Source organism: Stegodyphus dumicola, chromosome 3 (genome assembly GCF_044657685.1).
Source record: "Stegodyphus dumicola isolate Sdum_Otavi_A_Nest chromosome 3, ASM4465768v1".
Lineage (NCBI taxonomy): Eukaryota > Metazoa > Arthropoda > Arachnida > Araneae > Eresidae > Stegodyphus > Stegodyphus dumicola.
Genome location: NC_140770.1, coordinates 82,059,670 through 82,076,475, shown reverse-complemented (window position 1 = coordinate 82,076,475; position 16,806 = coordinate 82,059,670). Strand labels below are relative to the sequence as shown.

The window sequence follows — 16,806 nt, the reverse complement described above, 5'->3', positions numbered from 1 at the left end:
GAGCTCCCTTTAGCTGGTATGGGAATGTTGCATGATGCACTAAATACTCTTAAATGGTTTACACTTGGCATAGGTCTGTTCCTAAGCCCATAAGCATGTCAATAATTTTTGTAATGCTGCGTTTGAGATGTCGCTGCTTAATTATGAACCTGCTGAAGGCTAATCTGTTTGTCTCTGGGAACGGGATGTGTAGATCCTCCGTTAGTGAGCATTTTTCGACATAATGTTCTGGCGTTCCCAGTTCACCGCAGCAACATAAGGAGGTAGTCGTCTTGCCGAATCTTTCAAAGTAGACTGGGAACGGGCCATGCCCGGTAATATAGACCAGTTGTGGATTTATTATAAGACGTTCTGGATCAACCTTTGGCAGATGCGCATGCGCACGTCATCCTGTCTCATCGTTGTTCCATGCCTCTTGCCACAGTGTGATTGCGGCCTGTTTCAAGCTCTTTTTTAGATATGAGGTGGGCCATGGAATTTGCAGTGTCTCTGCATCGTTATTTTGGGCTGCTTCTTTTGCGAGCCGATCTGCGGCCTCGTTCCCAAGGTTGCCAATATGCACTTTTGTCCATTCTAGGTTGATTTTTAAGGTCTTGTGAAAAGAGAGTTGTTCTTGAATTGCTGCAATTATGGGGGAGCCGTGCACAGGATTTAATATAGCATATAATGTTGACAGACTGTCTGTTATTATAAAACTGTTTTGATGTCGATGTTGGGTTATAGTGTTTATTGCATGATAAATGGCTGTGGCTTCACTTTGAAAAACACTGTTTCTGGATTCCAAGTGTCCTTTCCATTGGCGTATTGGTTGCTGTTGCCGAAATGCGATGTATGCACAGCCAACATTCTCGTCAGTTTTTGAGCCATCTGTGTAGAATACGATATCATTGTCCGTAGCTCTTGTGTTTTGCTTAATATTAATGAGCACGCCTTGGCCTTGAGTCGACGGGTGTGTGTGGAGGCGATTGGACTCCTGTTCTAGGTTGTCTGCCGTAAAAGTATGGTCACCAAGCACCGCAGGGCGGCTAAGCTGCTTCACCAACTGGTAGGCTGCCTCTTTTTCCACATTTATGTAAAGAGGGGCAATCCGGCCAGAACATTGAGTGCATTCGTTGGAGATGTTCTAAAAGCTTTAGTAATGTTGAGCAGGAACGGCCTTTGTATACTCTGTAGATATTTTATTTTGCGTCCTTGCATCGGAGAGGCCCATACTGCAGCTCCATATGTTACTATTTTCTCAGTGACTGTCATATACAGGGTCTTGAGTAAATGGGGGTTAAGTCCCCATCTGTAACCATTCATCAACTTGAGCTTGAGGGCAACCTGTGCTGTTCGTTTCCTAAGCTCCAGCACGTGAGGAATCCAGTTTAGTTTATCATCAAAAGTTATGCCCAGGTACTTTAGTTCTCGCTTAATGCGGAGTCTTTAGCCGTTGAGCGTTATTCTTGGTTGGCGTGCGAGTGTGTCCCCTTTTTTAGGAATCAGCAGTATTTGAGATTTTGTCTCAGCTATTTGGAGTTTTATTGCTGTGCATCGCTCCTGGAAGAGGTTGCAGGATTCCTGGGAATTTGCTTGCAGCTGTTCCCTGGTGTTTCCTTTCACAATTAGAGCTGTATCGTCCGCGTAGGCAATTATTTTTGTGTGTTCCGGCCACGGCTGTGTGAGTATGATGTCGTACGTTACGTTCCAGAGAAACGGTCCCGCGCAGGAACCTTGCGGACATCCTTGGGTTTGGTCTTGCTGGATGACACCTCTGTTATGCGGTAGAATTAATTTTCGCTCTGAAAGGTAACTCTCCAGGGTGTGGTAAATATTCCGTGGACATTTCGCCTCTCTCAGAGCATGTTGTATAGCCGGCCACCACAGAGTGTCAAAGGCACACTTTAGGTCTAATGATATGAATGCTGTGTGGTGGCCGGTAAATTTTTCTCTAAAATGCTCTCCTTGACTTCCATGAATGCGTGGATTGTTAATCTTCCTGCTCTAAATCCGTATTGGTTTCCGCTTAAGTATTTGGTAGTATGCAGGTGGCGTCGCAGTCTGTTCATGAGTAACTTTTCAAATGTCTTGCCAAGCGCTGATAGTAGGCATATCGAACGATAGGAGTCCGCTCTTTTTGGGTCTTTATTCTTTTTGAGGAAAAGAATAACTTGGCCAATTTTGGGAAATGTGCCGGTGGTTTTTGTTGAAAAGTTTGTTGAAAAGGGTACGGAAGAGGTTGACGTGCGACCGTATTGCGATCTTAACTATTCGATAGTTTATTCCGTCTGGCCCCGGTGCTTTCTCTTGCTGTAGCTGTCGCAGGACATGTAGGATTTCTTGATTTGTGAAAAGAGCATCGTATATATAGGACTTTCATGGTGTCCTACTTTTTCCACCTGGTACCGATCTTTGCCTTTCCTCGCTGTTACACGGTACGGACCGAAGAACTTTGGCCTTAACTTTACACCACCTCCATACTGCGTTCTTTGTATGGCAACTAGGTTGTTCACATTGTATTATCTGCGCCTCTTTTCTCTTGTATGTTTTTTTATTCTCTTCCTGAATTTTTTGGATGTTTTGCCATGCTTCTTCTCTCATATCTTCTCGATCTTTCATCATAATATTTCTTACTTCTTCTACGAGAATTTCCATAATCTTTAAGTCCTCTCGATTTCTCATTTTAACACCAGTGAGGAGCTGAAATAGAGAATTCTTTGTACTTCTGCTCTTAGTGCTGTTTAGGATACGTTGTACATCTCCAACATTATTTATACCATTTGGTTGGATCATCTATGGATAATTTGGATAGGACTGGAATCAAAGTGAGATGAATTCTTTCCACTTGTCCATTTCCTCCAGGAACTCCTGTAGTTGTAAATATGGTTGGATCTTCTCTTGACTACAATAATCTTCAAAATCTTTAGAGGTAAACGCGGTACTTTTATCGCTTATAATTCTCAAAGGATTACCGAAAGTTGATTGTTGCAGTTTCAGTTTCTGCAATGCCTCTTGAGCTGATGTAGACTTTTCTGGATAGAGCCAACGAATGTGTGAATGCACCAACCACGGTTAAAATATGATTGTAGTTCTTATTTATCGAAGGTAATGGTCCTATAAAATCGATATGAAAAGTGCTCAAAGGGATACTATCTTTTGCTATGGGATTCAGCAACCCTTCGCCCTTACCTCGTTTTTCGCACAAAATATATTCTACACAATTTGAGATAACTTGTTCAATTCGTTTTCTAAGGTTAGGAATATAAAAGTCGATTTTCAGCAGATCTTCCGCTTTAGACACTGCGAAGTGTACGTTGTTGTGGATACTACGTATGATTTCTATCTCTAATGCTTCGGGTACCACAAGTAGCTCGCGACCACTGTCGAACTTGTATAATACTCCATTTTTCACTAGGAAATCTTTCTTTAGTCCTTGCTCGACTAAGGATTTTAGCAACTGGAGACACTCATCACTTCTCTGCACAGCCGAAATCTTGCCTGTAAATTCTCCCTGAGAATAAGCAACCATAATTGTAGCGTTTCTACTTAACGAATCCACGTGCTTCATTTGCTGCCCAGATCTGTGAACAATTTCGTAGTCAAATTCTTCTAGAAGTAACGCCCATCTCGCCACTTTAGGAGTTAAATCTTTTTTGAACATAGTCTTCTGGAAAGCGTCGCAATCCGTAATTATTCTGACCTTAGATCCTAAAAGGTAATTCCTGAATTTCTTTAGAGCTTCTACTATAGCTAAACTTCAAGCTCATAACTAGATAGCTTCTCTTGTTGGAGACTAGATTTTTTACTCATGAAGTAAATGGGGTGTAACTGTCCATCATCTGATTTTTGTAGCAATACAGCGCCGAAACCATGACTGCTTGCGTCTGTATACAATTCTAATGGTGCTCCTTGTTTGAAAATATGAAGAACCGAACTTGTGGATAAAAGCTCTTTCAATTTATTAATTAAAATTTATTAATTATAATTTAAGTTCTTTCAGTTTGCTAAATGCTTCTTTTTGTTCAGGCTCAAATTTGAATTCTGCTCCGTTACGAAGAAGATCACTTAGTGCTTTCGCTATTTTTGAATAGTTGGCAATAAATTTCCTAAAATACCCAGTAAGACCCAAGAAACTCTGAATCTGCTTAAGATTTTTGGGCTCCGGGAAATTTTGAACAGCCCTAGTTTTTTTCAGTAGAGGGGCGAATTGTACCATCCTCAATAACATTCACGAGAAATTCTATTTTTCTTTTCAAAAATTGGCATTTCTTAAAATTGATCTCCAAACCGTATTCTTTGGCTACTTCTAAAATGCGTTTTAACTTTTCCAAACCTTATTTCTCGTTTCGTGCTGGAATAATAAAATCGTCCATGTAAGTAACAACAGTGTCATACGGAATTAAATCTCTAAACACATAACAAATAAATCTTTGGAACACACTAGGGGATGTGCACAAACCAAAAGGTGCTTTTAGAAATTCGTACAAGCCTGCATGAGTAATAAATGCCAAGTATTTAGTGCAGTTTTCCTCCACGGAAATATGAAAAAAACCATTTTTTAAATTTAATGTTGAAAAAAACCTTTGCTTCACCCAAACGATCTAAAACCCCTTCTACTTGTGCCATGGGAAAAGAATCCTTAACTATTTTTTTATTTAATTGAAGTCAACACAAATTCGTCTTGCTACAATTTTTTCTACACAAAACAATTGGCGAAGCATATTCTGGAAACGATGGCTTTATAATCCCATCCTTTAACCATTCATCTATTTGATCATTAACAATTTTTTGGTCAGCAAAAGGAATTCTCCTCGAACGCTGAGAAACTGCGCGGCTTTTTTAACGGTTTATACTCATTAATAAGAGTGGAAACATTATTGCATAATCCTTCATCCTTAATGTACCAAAAATCTATCTTGCTGTCTCCCTCAATGGCTTCAGAAATAAAAGACAAAAAAATTCCTTTCCGGAGAGATGGAATCATTTTCATATTGCGTAATCATCACCCCATTAGAACAGATATCCATTAAACACGAGGAAGGTAAAATACAATCTGTTATCAAGTCATAAACCATCGCTGCTTCTAGCTTTATTTGTTTTTTTGCTTTCGCATAAAGAAAAAATAAACTTAGCCGTTTCTACTTTAACCATGTGGATCAAAACTTTTAGTTCTATAAATCCACATGATATTTTATTCGGAAAAAGAGATTTCTTTACAACTATTTATTCACTTCCAGAATCTATTAAACATTTTACTTTCTTACCATCAGTCAACAATTCAATAAATTCTAACTTATATCTAGCTGCACTATTCGATCCAATTTTTAAACCAGATACCTTTTTTTGAGACAAACTTTCCTCCTTTTCTAATCGTTTGGGACAATTTCTCGCAAAACGAAACAATTCACCTTTATCCCCACATACATAGCAAATACGTTCTGAGTTTCGATTCGCGTGTTACTGGTATCAGCTAAAGACTTTACCCTGGATAAAAAAAATAAATCACATTCTCTTCCCAATTGATTAGGTGGGAACCAACTTTGGCCCTCCCGAACACTAATATGTTCCTTTGTTTTAGAATCAAGAGTTTCATACCACTTATCAGATACAAAGAGATCACACAATTTCTTAAAATCATCTACTTCTCTTAACTTAAATAATAATTGAGAGTTGCGCTGAGTCGGAAACGCGAACTGAATGTGCGATTCAGATGAATGTCTCTGCGCAATTTTAAAATTATTCAAACATTCACGCGGTGTAGGCTGAAATTCTTTCAAGATTAGAGTTTTTAATTTATCATAATCCGCGATCTCTTGTTCATAAACATATGTTAAAACGTTATTACATTTATCACCTAATAAATTAATCAACACTTCTGATTTTAACTCCACTGGTACGCTTTTAGTAGTAAAAGCTTTCTCAAGTGAATGGAAAAACAAATGCAGAGCTTCCGGTTTCTGGGGTAGAGCTATAGTTAGTGTTTTGACGCTTTTAATGATATCTTCCAACACTAGTCTGCGCGTTTCTTCTATCACCCGATAATGATTGTGGTTTTAAATTTTCTAGCTCAATCTGCTTCTCAATTTGAGCTAATTTAAGACGTTCGATCTCTAACAGATAGTGTTCATTACTTACTGTAGGCGTCCTATTCTCGGCGCCCGATTTGACGAGGCCACGAACAAATTTAACGTTCGTTTTGAAGGCATCAGAATTTTAAATAATTTTTTTAATGTCAGCTATTTTAGCATTTTCTGGAACAGTCTCTCCGATTTGTTCCGCAATTGCTATTAAATCACTTTCCTTTAAATTATTCAAGAAACTCATTTTAAAAACGAAACAGAAGTATCACTGTCTTCAAGAAAGAGATAAAGCAAAGTTTTCACAGTACATTCTCTGAAGTATCTAAGTATCCCGGACAGGCCCCCCCCCCAGATTTTCTGTGGTAGGGGAATTGAAGATGAATATTCCTAGGGTCAATAACAATTCCAACGTTTTCCACATCACAGAATATTTAATGAAAATAACAGAAAAGGTTACATTAAACCGAGTCACAGTGCCGTTTCCTACAAACAGGATTCTACATAGCTTTTACATATTTTTTAACATATCAGCTTAGTGCCTACTCGCACTAGCTGTCGTATATGCAGTTTTGTTACCACCTTCGCGTGGGATAGACGATTGTCTGTCTATGTCATACTCCTCTTTCACCTCGCTCTCGCTGCAGGCGCGTAGGTGATGCCCTCTGGTGGCTGTACTGCACTTACGAATACCACATACATGTGATGATAAAATTTAGTTTGGCAGTCGGGAACTTTTGAAGAATCACTTGATATCCAAAATATATCTTTATTACTTATGGCACCCCACAATTTTGATGATGGCGCATTACATTTTAAACAAAAGCAGCAAAGCAAGATACGTCCTTCAGCCAGCAAAAAAGCACAAGCAGAGAAAGAGAGTGGGGTCCAACGCCAACTTGCTTTATTTGCCGTGATTAACCTGCGAAATTGCAGGTTGTGTTCTGGCTATCGAACTTTGGTGCTTCTAGGAACGCTGCAGGTAAGGAAATGCCGAACGTAGTTCTCATGGAGACAGGATAGCAGATGCAGGGGGTGTGACCAATGTCACGTGATGAGCGATAAGACATCTGGTTGGCGATGAGGTATCCAGGCATCGTAGCGCTGTAAATCTGAAGTTTTACAATAGTTATACATAAAATAGTACTAAATCAGTTCATAGAAGGTGTGTGTTGCAGTCATAAATGCAGAAAATAAAATACGATTCCAAAAAGTCCAAAAGTATATACAGGAAAAATATAAGTAATATCTTGTGGGCGTGGCTGTGTGTGTCACATGATCATCCGGCTAAGATTTCTAAACATCATTATTTACAAGTCAAATAAGTTTTTCAAAGTACTACATACTTAAAAACATAAATTATGTTGGAAAATCCTGGTTTCCACTGAGTAGAAAAGCGGCATATGGACGGAGGTGCTGGTCCTCGTGTAAAATTTCATAGTGAAATAGGTTGAAAATGTCCATATGTTGACACTCCTTAGCGGCGTCATAAAATGCCGTATTAGTTCTTAAATATTCCACTATTGTATCCATTTTTAAATCTTCATGGAGATGTTTGTTCTTCACATACGGGTGTGCATTTGTGATAATTCTTAAAAATCGGTTTTGCACAACTTGTAATTTTTGGATTTCACCCTTCGTAGCGGTAGTCCATGTTGGCGAGGTGGAATTGCAACAACATTTATAGTAAAATTTTTCTCTCTCCGATTGGCTAAAACTTATAGGCAATGCAGAAGTATTACTAGAGACAAAGTACCCAAATTAAATATGAGCAATTAAGAGGCATTTAAAATTATAATTTTGATTTGCATTTTTTTATCTTACATATATATCTTAGGGAGTGTGTGTGTAATGAAAAAGAGAAAAAGACGTAGCAATGTTGATGACGTAGCAAGTAGAGTTAGAACGCAGTTTTTTTACTGGAGACAACGGATTGAAGATGGTTCTCTGGGTTATGGAGAGACTTAACTGCGTAGTTAGAAAGATGACCCTCGAAGGAGAAACTTGTAGGCAGACGTGGCCGAATTAAATAAAATGTTTATGGCTGAACACAAATAATTATCAAATATATTTTTCGTCTCACATGATCATGGGCGCAATGCGAACCCCACAATTTCATACAGAATATTACATTATAATTTATATAAAGAGAATGATTTCCCTGGCGGTGTTTTCAGCTTGACTTTACTACAGTAGCATAATAAAACAGTAGCAGTACTTTAACTACAGTAGCATTACATAACAGATAAAAGTGGAAAGCAAAACTGCGCAAGAGTGAAGGTTGAATTATTTAAAACATTTTCTGTTTTAACTCTAGTAATAGAGAACTGCATCTCTATAAACAAAATTCACATCAAAATATGTTAAAATTCGAATAAATCAAATGCGATTTTTCATTTATTATAATTAATAATTTCAAATAGTATTCTATATAATGATGTCTAAGAAATTTTCCTACATTAATGAAAAGCTCATTTTTCATTCCGTATATATTGATAACACTTAATTTATTACGTATTAAAATTTTTCTATATAAACGTAGCCTAATTGCTTTATTAAAATTATTTTATTATCTATGAAGAATTGGTAAAGAGAATATCATTTACGGAAAAAAAGTTTTATGTGTAAAATAAGATTTAGAAAAAATGACATTTCAGAGTACTTGAAATTCATATGAATTTCATTAGAGTAAGCATTTTTATATCTTTCACAGGGAAGTCGGCTTCAAATGGCAACAGCAAGATGTCATACACTCATCACCCGACTACTATCCACCCAATCCACCTAATCCACCATACGCCCCATTTCCACATGATGTGTATTATCCTTATTATTGAATAAAAATTATTAGAGAAGAAAGGCATAATTTATTTCAAAAAGTGTCGCATTTTTATGTATTAAACGCACTACAACTATTTATATGTTAAAGTCATTCTTTCATGGGTTTGTATTTATTTAAAATATTTAATTAATTCATAAACAAATAAAATTATATTTAAGATTTTAATCTCAGTTCACATAATTTTTGATAACTTTAAAAAAATGAAAATTATGCATAATAAAATGATTCTCCAGGTTTCAAAGCACTATATTTTTAAAATTTCTTGCACAGTTGTGTTTTTAAGTATTGTATTTTTTTAACAGATCGGTGACAACTGATTTATGAAAGAACCGGTATGTCGCCAAGTTTTTTTCACACACTCCACATGCTATATGTTTACATCCAAGTGGTACTCGAGTTTAGTCCACAATTTTTGTAGCATGGATTCCGAGTTCTCTTGATCGAATTCAACGTATTTAAATTTCACAAACAAATTATTAAACGATCTCCAGACATGAAAAGTCATTTTAAAAAAGAGGAAGAAAAAATAAAAAAGACTTTTTATATTAATTTCCTAAAGTAATATAATTTTGAAATATTAGCAATATTTTAATGATACCAGAATAATATAATTTTTTTTTGTTAAGAAATTTTCAAGACATCTGTATATTAATCGAATCAAACGTTTCTTTGAATTCGCCAAAATATTGATAGTCGCCAAATCTAGTAAAGCGAAAAGAGGCTAGAACACGGATGCTAGAACCAAACTAGAACTCATTTTCGATGCACTAGAAAAGATAAATTTAAACGGTAACCCAAATATCTGTCAAGAATACCTTAAAAACAGATGTTAAGATACATAATTGATGACAAATCACCAAATTAAAGCAATTTTAAATGCAAAAACATCGCAAGATCATAAATCTACAACCGCTTTCTTAAAATTATGAAAATATCGTAAAACCTGAAAAAGGTTGAAGGAACTCCTAATTTACTATTGCCTGAATTAGAAGAAACATTTTCGGGGGAAGATTATGAGTAAATTATCTCTTACTGGTATAAAATTGCTTTGGATAAATATTTGCCGTTATATTTTTTATTAGACATTTAATGTTTTAAATTTCTGAAAACTTTAGTAGTTATCATGAGTAATAAAACTTTTTGAAAAGTCTGCCTTAAAAAATATAAAACAATGCTTCTGCTGTAATTTTCCAAAATTAAAATTTTATACAATTCTTTTAAATTCATTAATTGCAGTATCTACTTAAACTTTCAAAGCTTGGAATAAATATATTATACTCTTGGATATGAACTTAAAGATAACTAGTTCTCGTTTATCTTCATTTTTTTTTTTTTTTGATAAAATTTAAACAATAAACCATGAAATATTTTTGACTATGGGATTATGAAAGATATATTATACAAAAGTAAAAAAAAAAAAAAAAAAAAAAAAAAAAACGTTTTAAGTGCTTGCAATTTGTAGTTCAGCAATTTGTGTTCAGCAACTAATTTCGGAAATAATTTCAATTCAATTAGTGAATTAAATGCTTTTTAAATGAGAATTTTTCTTGCTTATTAAAATGATTACATAATTGACTCTCTCAGCGTTTAACAGCGTAAGTTTCCTGGAAACATTATTTAAGACAGTTTTTTTTCTCTGAATCTGGTTTTATGTAACGTTAAATCCAAAACTTAGTAGTAGTACTGCTTCACTGCGAACCCAGAAACCATTAGCACAATACCTTTCACTAAAAGCAAGTTTATTAATTGCGGAAAATAAACCATAAATGCATTTTCTAGCGAGATATAGGATTAAATCAATTGTATGGCTTTTCTGCAATATTTTAATTTAGAATTTTGAGACAGTTTCTAATTTACAGTGCAATGGAAAATAATAGATTTTGGAGAACTGTTCATCTTTTGAGGCATATGACTCATGGCAATGACCAACTCCTATCCGGCATTATTTCGTCTACCAGTGCATTTTCTAAATTCCTGTAAATAAAATAAATATATTTTAGATAAATGTGTCATGTTTTGTTGCTGATATGCTTTCATTTGCATGTGACAAGCGGTAACTTGTACATGAGAAAAAAGTATGGTCTATTTTCCTTTGCATATTTAGTCATATGTTTAGTATTTTGGTCTTCACTCTGTAATTTATTTTCCACCTCCTTCTTAGCATGTCTTTGTGTCGTGGTGTAACGATAGCCCACTCGACACGTATTCGAGAGCTCCTGGTTCGGGTGCCGTCCAGGCCATTGCACATTTTTCACGTCCCCTACTTAAAAAAAATCCTAATGTTCTACAGTGGCACCCGAATTATAAGGTGGTGGAAAATTTGTCACCATCGGGATTTGGCGACCGGATCCCCTAATTCCCAGTCGTCCTTTAAAAGGGGGGGGTGTTAATAAGGCATTTCCTCCGTCCTTCCAGCAGGTCTTTGTGGTGTAGCGGTAGCACAGTTGGCGCGTATTCGAGAGGTCTAGCTTCGAGAGGTCTAGGTTCGAGTTCTGGGAAGGGCATACACATTTCTCACGTTTTCTGCTTTTTTTTTTTTAAAAAAAAAAAAAAAAAAAAAAAAAGGGAAGAATCTTAATGACTCTACAGCTTAATAATACAGGATACGTCATGATGATTGCAATGGTTTGAAAATTGATTATATTCATAAGCATGCTAACACAAGGAATAATACTAATAGAATTTAAAGAATGTATGATGCACATCTATAAATGAGAATCCTTAGTTACACGGCGCACATCCATTTGGCATTCTATTTCCTGTAACACTTTGATCAGCATGTCTAGTGTAATAGACTTACAACCGTTATATGAAGTATTTCAGCACAAATTTGCAAGAAGACAGCTTAGGTTTGCACGTATTTGTGCCGCAACTACTTATACTTAATTTGCAGAAAAATATCACTGTCATTGTAGAGACCATTACACTAAATATGTTGATTAAAGTACGCCAAAGGTTAAAACACTGTATGTGCATCAGCCATGCGACTAACGAAAAACGCACTGAATATTTGCAGCTACGTAGCATAAACTTGTATTCTCATGTATCTATCTATTGATAATATTAGTATTTGCACTTCTATTTAACAAGCCTACAAATGCAATCAACTTTCAAATCACAATAATTGTGATACACCATGCATAATCAAAGGAGAAAAAAATTCAGAAAGCTTAACACAGCTTTAAAGAAATTACACTGTTAAACTAATTAACTTTCACTGTTATTAATTTAATAACTCTCTGCTTAAAAATTTTTTGGCGAAATATTTTCCTGAAGAAAACTCTTAAGTGGGGAAATCGATTTACTTGGAAGTACAGGTCCATAAAAATTTTTTCTCTAATTAAATGTATTACTGCTTTTCGTATTTTAAGTGTATTAAGTCTTCTTCCGAATTTTTAGTTGTCCTCCGGCCTCTCTTACACGGTGTTATGTATACTTTAATAATAATTCTTGCGCTTTAAAAAGTAACGAAGGCAGGAAAAGAGGATTTTGTAATTTTTTAAAATGTAAATATTTCACAAAAATTAAAAATAAAATAAGGTAAAACGTATGAAAATTTGAATAAATGGTTAATGCCAAATCGAGTGGTTGATTAACTGATTCCAGTAAAGCAGACAAATACTATATGCTTCAAGAGCGATGCCATCGAGAAGTTTTTTCTAGAAAACTGGTCTCTATTTATCTTAAATTTGATACAAACTATGAAATATCTATGCAGCCAGCATGGTCGCCTCGAACCGAAGCTGGGACGAATTAATAGCACTCAATAATCTAATTCACCTGATGGTTGGTGGAGTTTCAGATTCTAGGATTTATCACCATAAATTCTTCAGCCAATAACGGAAGCTTGATGTCAGATCTCTCACTTTACCCACTCTTGACTTAAGATAGATGTAAATGAACAGAAGAGGTACTGACTAATGCCATTTATGATCAACTGCAAAGTATTGTAAAATCATTACGTCTCTTGAAGCAGGAAATGCGAAAAATGTGCAATGCTCTCGTCGGGATTCGAGCTCTGTACCTTTCGTTTGCTAGCCGGAAGTGCTTTCGAATTACACCACGAAAGCAAGCGGTAAGAATAAGACTTATAGTATAAATTTTCTTCAGATGAGTAGTTAATGTAAGTTTATCATCAGCTGGTATTAATAAGGCATCTAACTGATTCAGATGACTTTTCTTATTTGATGTACCAAAATATTTCAAACCACCTGAGCATCTTCTTTGAGGTACCAAAATATTTCAAACCTAATTAAGCAGTTAAATACTTAGTTGTATTTTCTAAGAGTCAAATTACTTTACAACGTACTATAACTACGAATAAAGCAAACAATTACAATTCATGCACAATACTGATGATTTTTCAGAATGCATATCTCAATGTTATTGCATCATATAGTCAAGGTCCATTACGGGGGGGGGATAAACCACTGCTACAATGTTACGTATAGTATCTTGATCTATATGAATTGGCTTCCCATGGTCGGAAATATTGAGAAGTTACAAAGATTTTATGTTATTTTCTAAACAATAAGGTTGCGTGCCTACCGGTTAGTAATAAATTGAATGCATAAGCCCGATGAAAGTGAATAAAATTTATTCTTATCACAACAAATAAGACAAAATGCTTAAATTTCCTCAGAGATATTCGTACAACATTGCAATATCTCACAGCAGTTATATTTTAAACTACTAAAATATCAATAAAACTCATGTAAATAATAATAATAATAATAATAATAATAATAATAATAAACAGAGAAAACTAATCCGATCTCATCTCGAATTCGCTACAATCATTAACAGCAATAAGTAAACATCTACTAAACAACTGAATTGAGAATTTTTCCTTCCGCTTTTATAAGCTTTCTGATCACGCACGAGAACCTTCTCGTATTTTCTCCATTTTTCTGAATAGCAAAAGAGTACAATTGCGAGATATCTATTTATTAACATGTTTAATGCGGGTGCTCTTGTATTTTAATTTTTTCGGCGTAGCTTTATCTTCAAATAAGTCTCGTGCTGCAATGCACAGGAATATAAAACATTTTTAATTACACAAATTCTATTAAAAATAGCAAACTCAATAAAAAAGCCTTAACAATACTTTACTTCTTTGACGCTCCAATGCTTTTATGGAAAATATTTAATAATAGATACATTCGACTTAATTTTTAGATACTTGTTTGATTCATCATGTAAATTTTACGTGACAAGTAGTAACGGTGGTGGCACCGTCTATCAATAAGAGTTGGAACGGGCGCCATAGTTTCCATTAGTGAACATTGAATCGTGAATTAACGATTATATCGAAGTACATTCCGAAGTCGTGAGCGAGAAGCCTGTACTTTTCCCCGAGAATTAGAAATTGCTACATTGGAAATTTCCTAAATTATCGAACTATAACACATATTCTTTCCTATGTGATATAGAAAACTTGAAGAAAATAGTTTACCTGATCGCTTGTCGAATATTGTAATTGCTGATTCTGATCAAATGCGCATAACTTGTAAGAGCTTCAATGATTCGGAACTGATCATCATTATCAAAAAAGGCGCCAGCACTGTTATTTACTGCTACTATATTGGCAGGATTATTGGCGTTAGGGATTGCAGGTCTTCTTGGCCGCAGAACGCCATCTGGGTTTTGGGATTTTATGAGAAATGTTAAGTATGGTACGTGCAAGGAAAATAAATTCACACCTTTAACTGTTTATACAAAGTTAAATGACAACGACTTTTTTCATGAAATAATCAAACAAATTGGATTTAAATGAGTTTAAAATTAGAAACTACTCACGAACTACTAAATAAATCTAATAAAGTTTAAAAGAATGAATGCATTTCTCAAGAGTTCTCATAAGCTATTATACTAGACTTCACAATTATCATATTGAAAGTACTAGGAAAAAAATGAAAAAAATCTTACATATGGTGAAATATGTTCCCTGAAGTACATACACAACGCCCTCCCCCCAAGATATTAGTAAGCTTATATCTTGTATTCTAAGACAATCAGTTTTATTCCACAACAATAAGTAACGCGGGTGAGATGTTCAAAATATTTCAATGAGATACAGAGGTTTGTTTTTAAACTGATAGTACTTAGAGTCATCTGTAGCTCGATCTATCAGGTGGAATACAACTATAGTTAGTAGGGAAATTAATGACGACACGGGAACAAAAAAATTAATTCCGAAAGTTTCCGATAATTGAGGAAATGTGATGCTGTAGTCTATAGAGCAGAGAACTAGAAAAATAAATAAATAAATAAATAATAAAAAAAAAAAACAATAGAAGGAGAAAGTAATTTAATTCAGCAAATGACCTGTTCCAAAGTGTTAAAGAGGTGACATTTCAGTGTATGACATTTCAGTGTACATTAGCACTTTATTTAATAAAAACATTTTCTCTGATAGGGCGTATACCTCTTACAATGAGACGACCTTCTCGCGGATCTCACATTATATCTTGTATATCCTAAACACGACATTCACGATTGCCTAACACGTCACCAGAAATGCTGAGCACAGACTGTCCTGATCTCGACCTCGACAATCTTAATTGTCCTTTAAGATTGTCGAGGTCGAGATCCCATCAAGATAGACCATGAACTTCAAGTAATCGCGCAGAAAAAAAGTCACCAACCTAACCAATTCCATTTGGCTAGAATTTGGGGTTAGATTCGGGAAGCAAAGAAACCATGCAAATGGTAAAAAGTGACTTATAACCTTTTCTTCTATAAAGTGATGGTGCAACAGGCCGCTGTACATATACACTCTTAAACAACAAACAACGAAACAAAAAAGACGTCGCACCAAGAAGGAGTTATCCAAATGGGACGAAAATCGGTAGAAGTGATGTACATGTACAGAAAAGCAAATGATTACAGTTTTGGATGGTTTATTGAAGTGATAGAGCTTCACAAAGTGAAAAAATCAGTAACGCGTTTGTAAACCTCTGACCCTTATGCAAGCAGTTATTCGCCTTGGCATCGATTGATAGAGGTTGCAGATGTCCTCATGAGGGATATCGTGCCAAATTCTGTCCAACTGGCGCGTTAGATCGTCAACATCCCGAGCTGGTTCGAGGACCTTGCCCATAATGCTACAAACGTGCTCAATAGGAGAGAGATCCGACGACCTTGCTAGCCAAGTAATGTTTGGCAAGCACTAAGGTAAGCAGCAGAAACATGTGCAGGGTGGGGGCGGGCATTATCTTGCTGAAATGTAAGCCCAGGGTGGCGTGACATGAGGGGCATCACAACGGGCCTTAGAACTTCGTCGATGTACCGCTGTGCTGTGAGGTTGCGGCGGATGACAACCAAAGGGGTCCTACTATGAAATGAAATGGCACCCAGACCATTACTCCTGGTTGTCGGCCTGTCTGCCGGAAGACAGTCAGGTTGGTACCACACCGCTGTCCGAGGCGTCTCCAGACTCTCCTTCGCTGATCATAGGGGCTCAGTTTAAAGCGGGACTCATCACTGAAGACTATTCGACTCCAGTCAGTGACATAACAGTGCGAATGAGCCCGACACCACTGCAAACGGGCTTGACGTTGTACAGAGGTCAATGGTAGTCGGCGCAAAAGGCGCCGTGACCTCAGCCCGCTTTCTGTGAGCCGTCTATGAATGGTCCTTGCGGTCACTGAAACACTAGTTGCACGTACAATCGATGATAATGATGCATCTGGGACTGTGAGTGCCGCTCTGACAATTGCTCGGTCTTCACGTTCTGCCGTTTCTCTAGGCCTACAGCTTCCTTCTTGACGCTGTGTGCAACCATGGTTCACCCATTCCTATCAACATCGTCTAATAGTGGCCTCACTCCTGCTCAAATGTTGAGCTATTCGCCGATAAGACCAGCCGGCTTCTCTGAACCCACCTACACGACCTGTCTTAAATTCT

The 16,806-nt window shown here is 36.2% G+C and overlaps 1 protein-coding gene across 1 annotated transcript in view; it reads left to right on the top strand.

The window, feature by feature from the left end:
- The window catches only part of LOC118203559 (uncharacterized), a 235,732-nt gene extending 226,800 nt beyond the window's left edge, over nucleotides 1–8,932 (top strand). The window contains exon 30 of the transcript XR_015040229.1: nucleotides 8,770–8,932. The gene's annotated coding sequence lies outside the window, so the exon portion shown is untranslated. The remainder of the gene's footprint in view (nucleotides 1–8,769) is intronic.
- The last annotated feature ends 7,874 nt before the right edge of the window (nucleotides 8,933–16,806 follow it).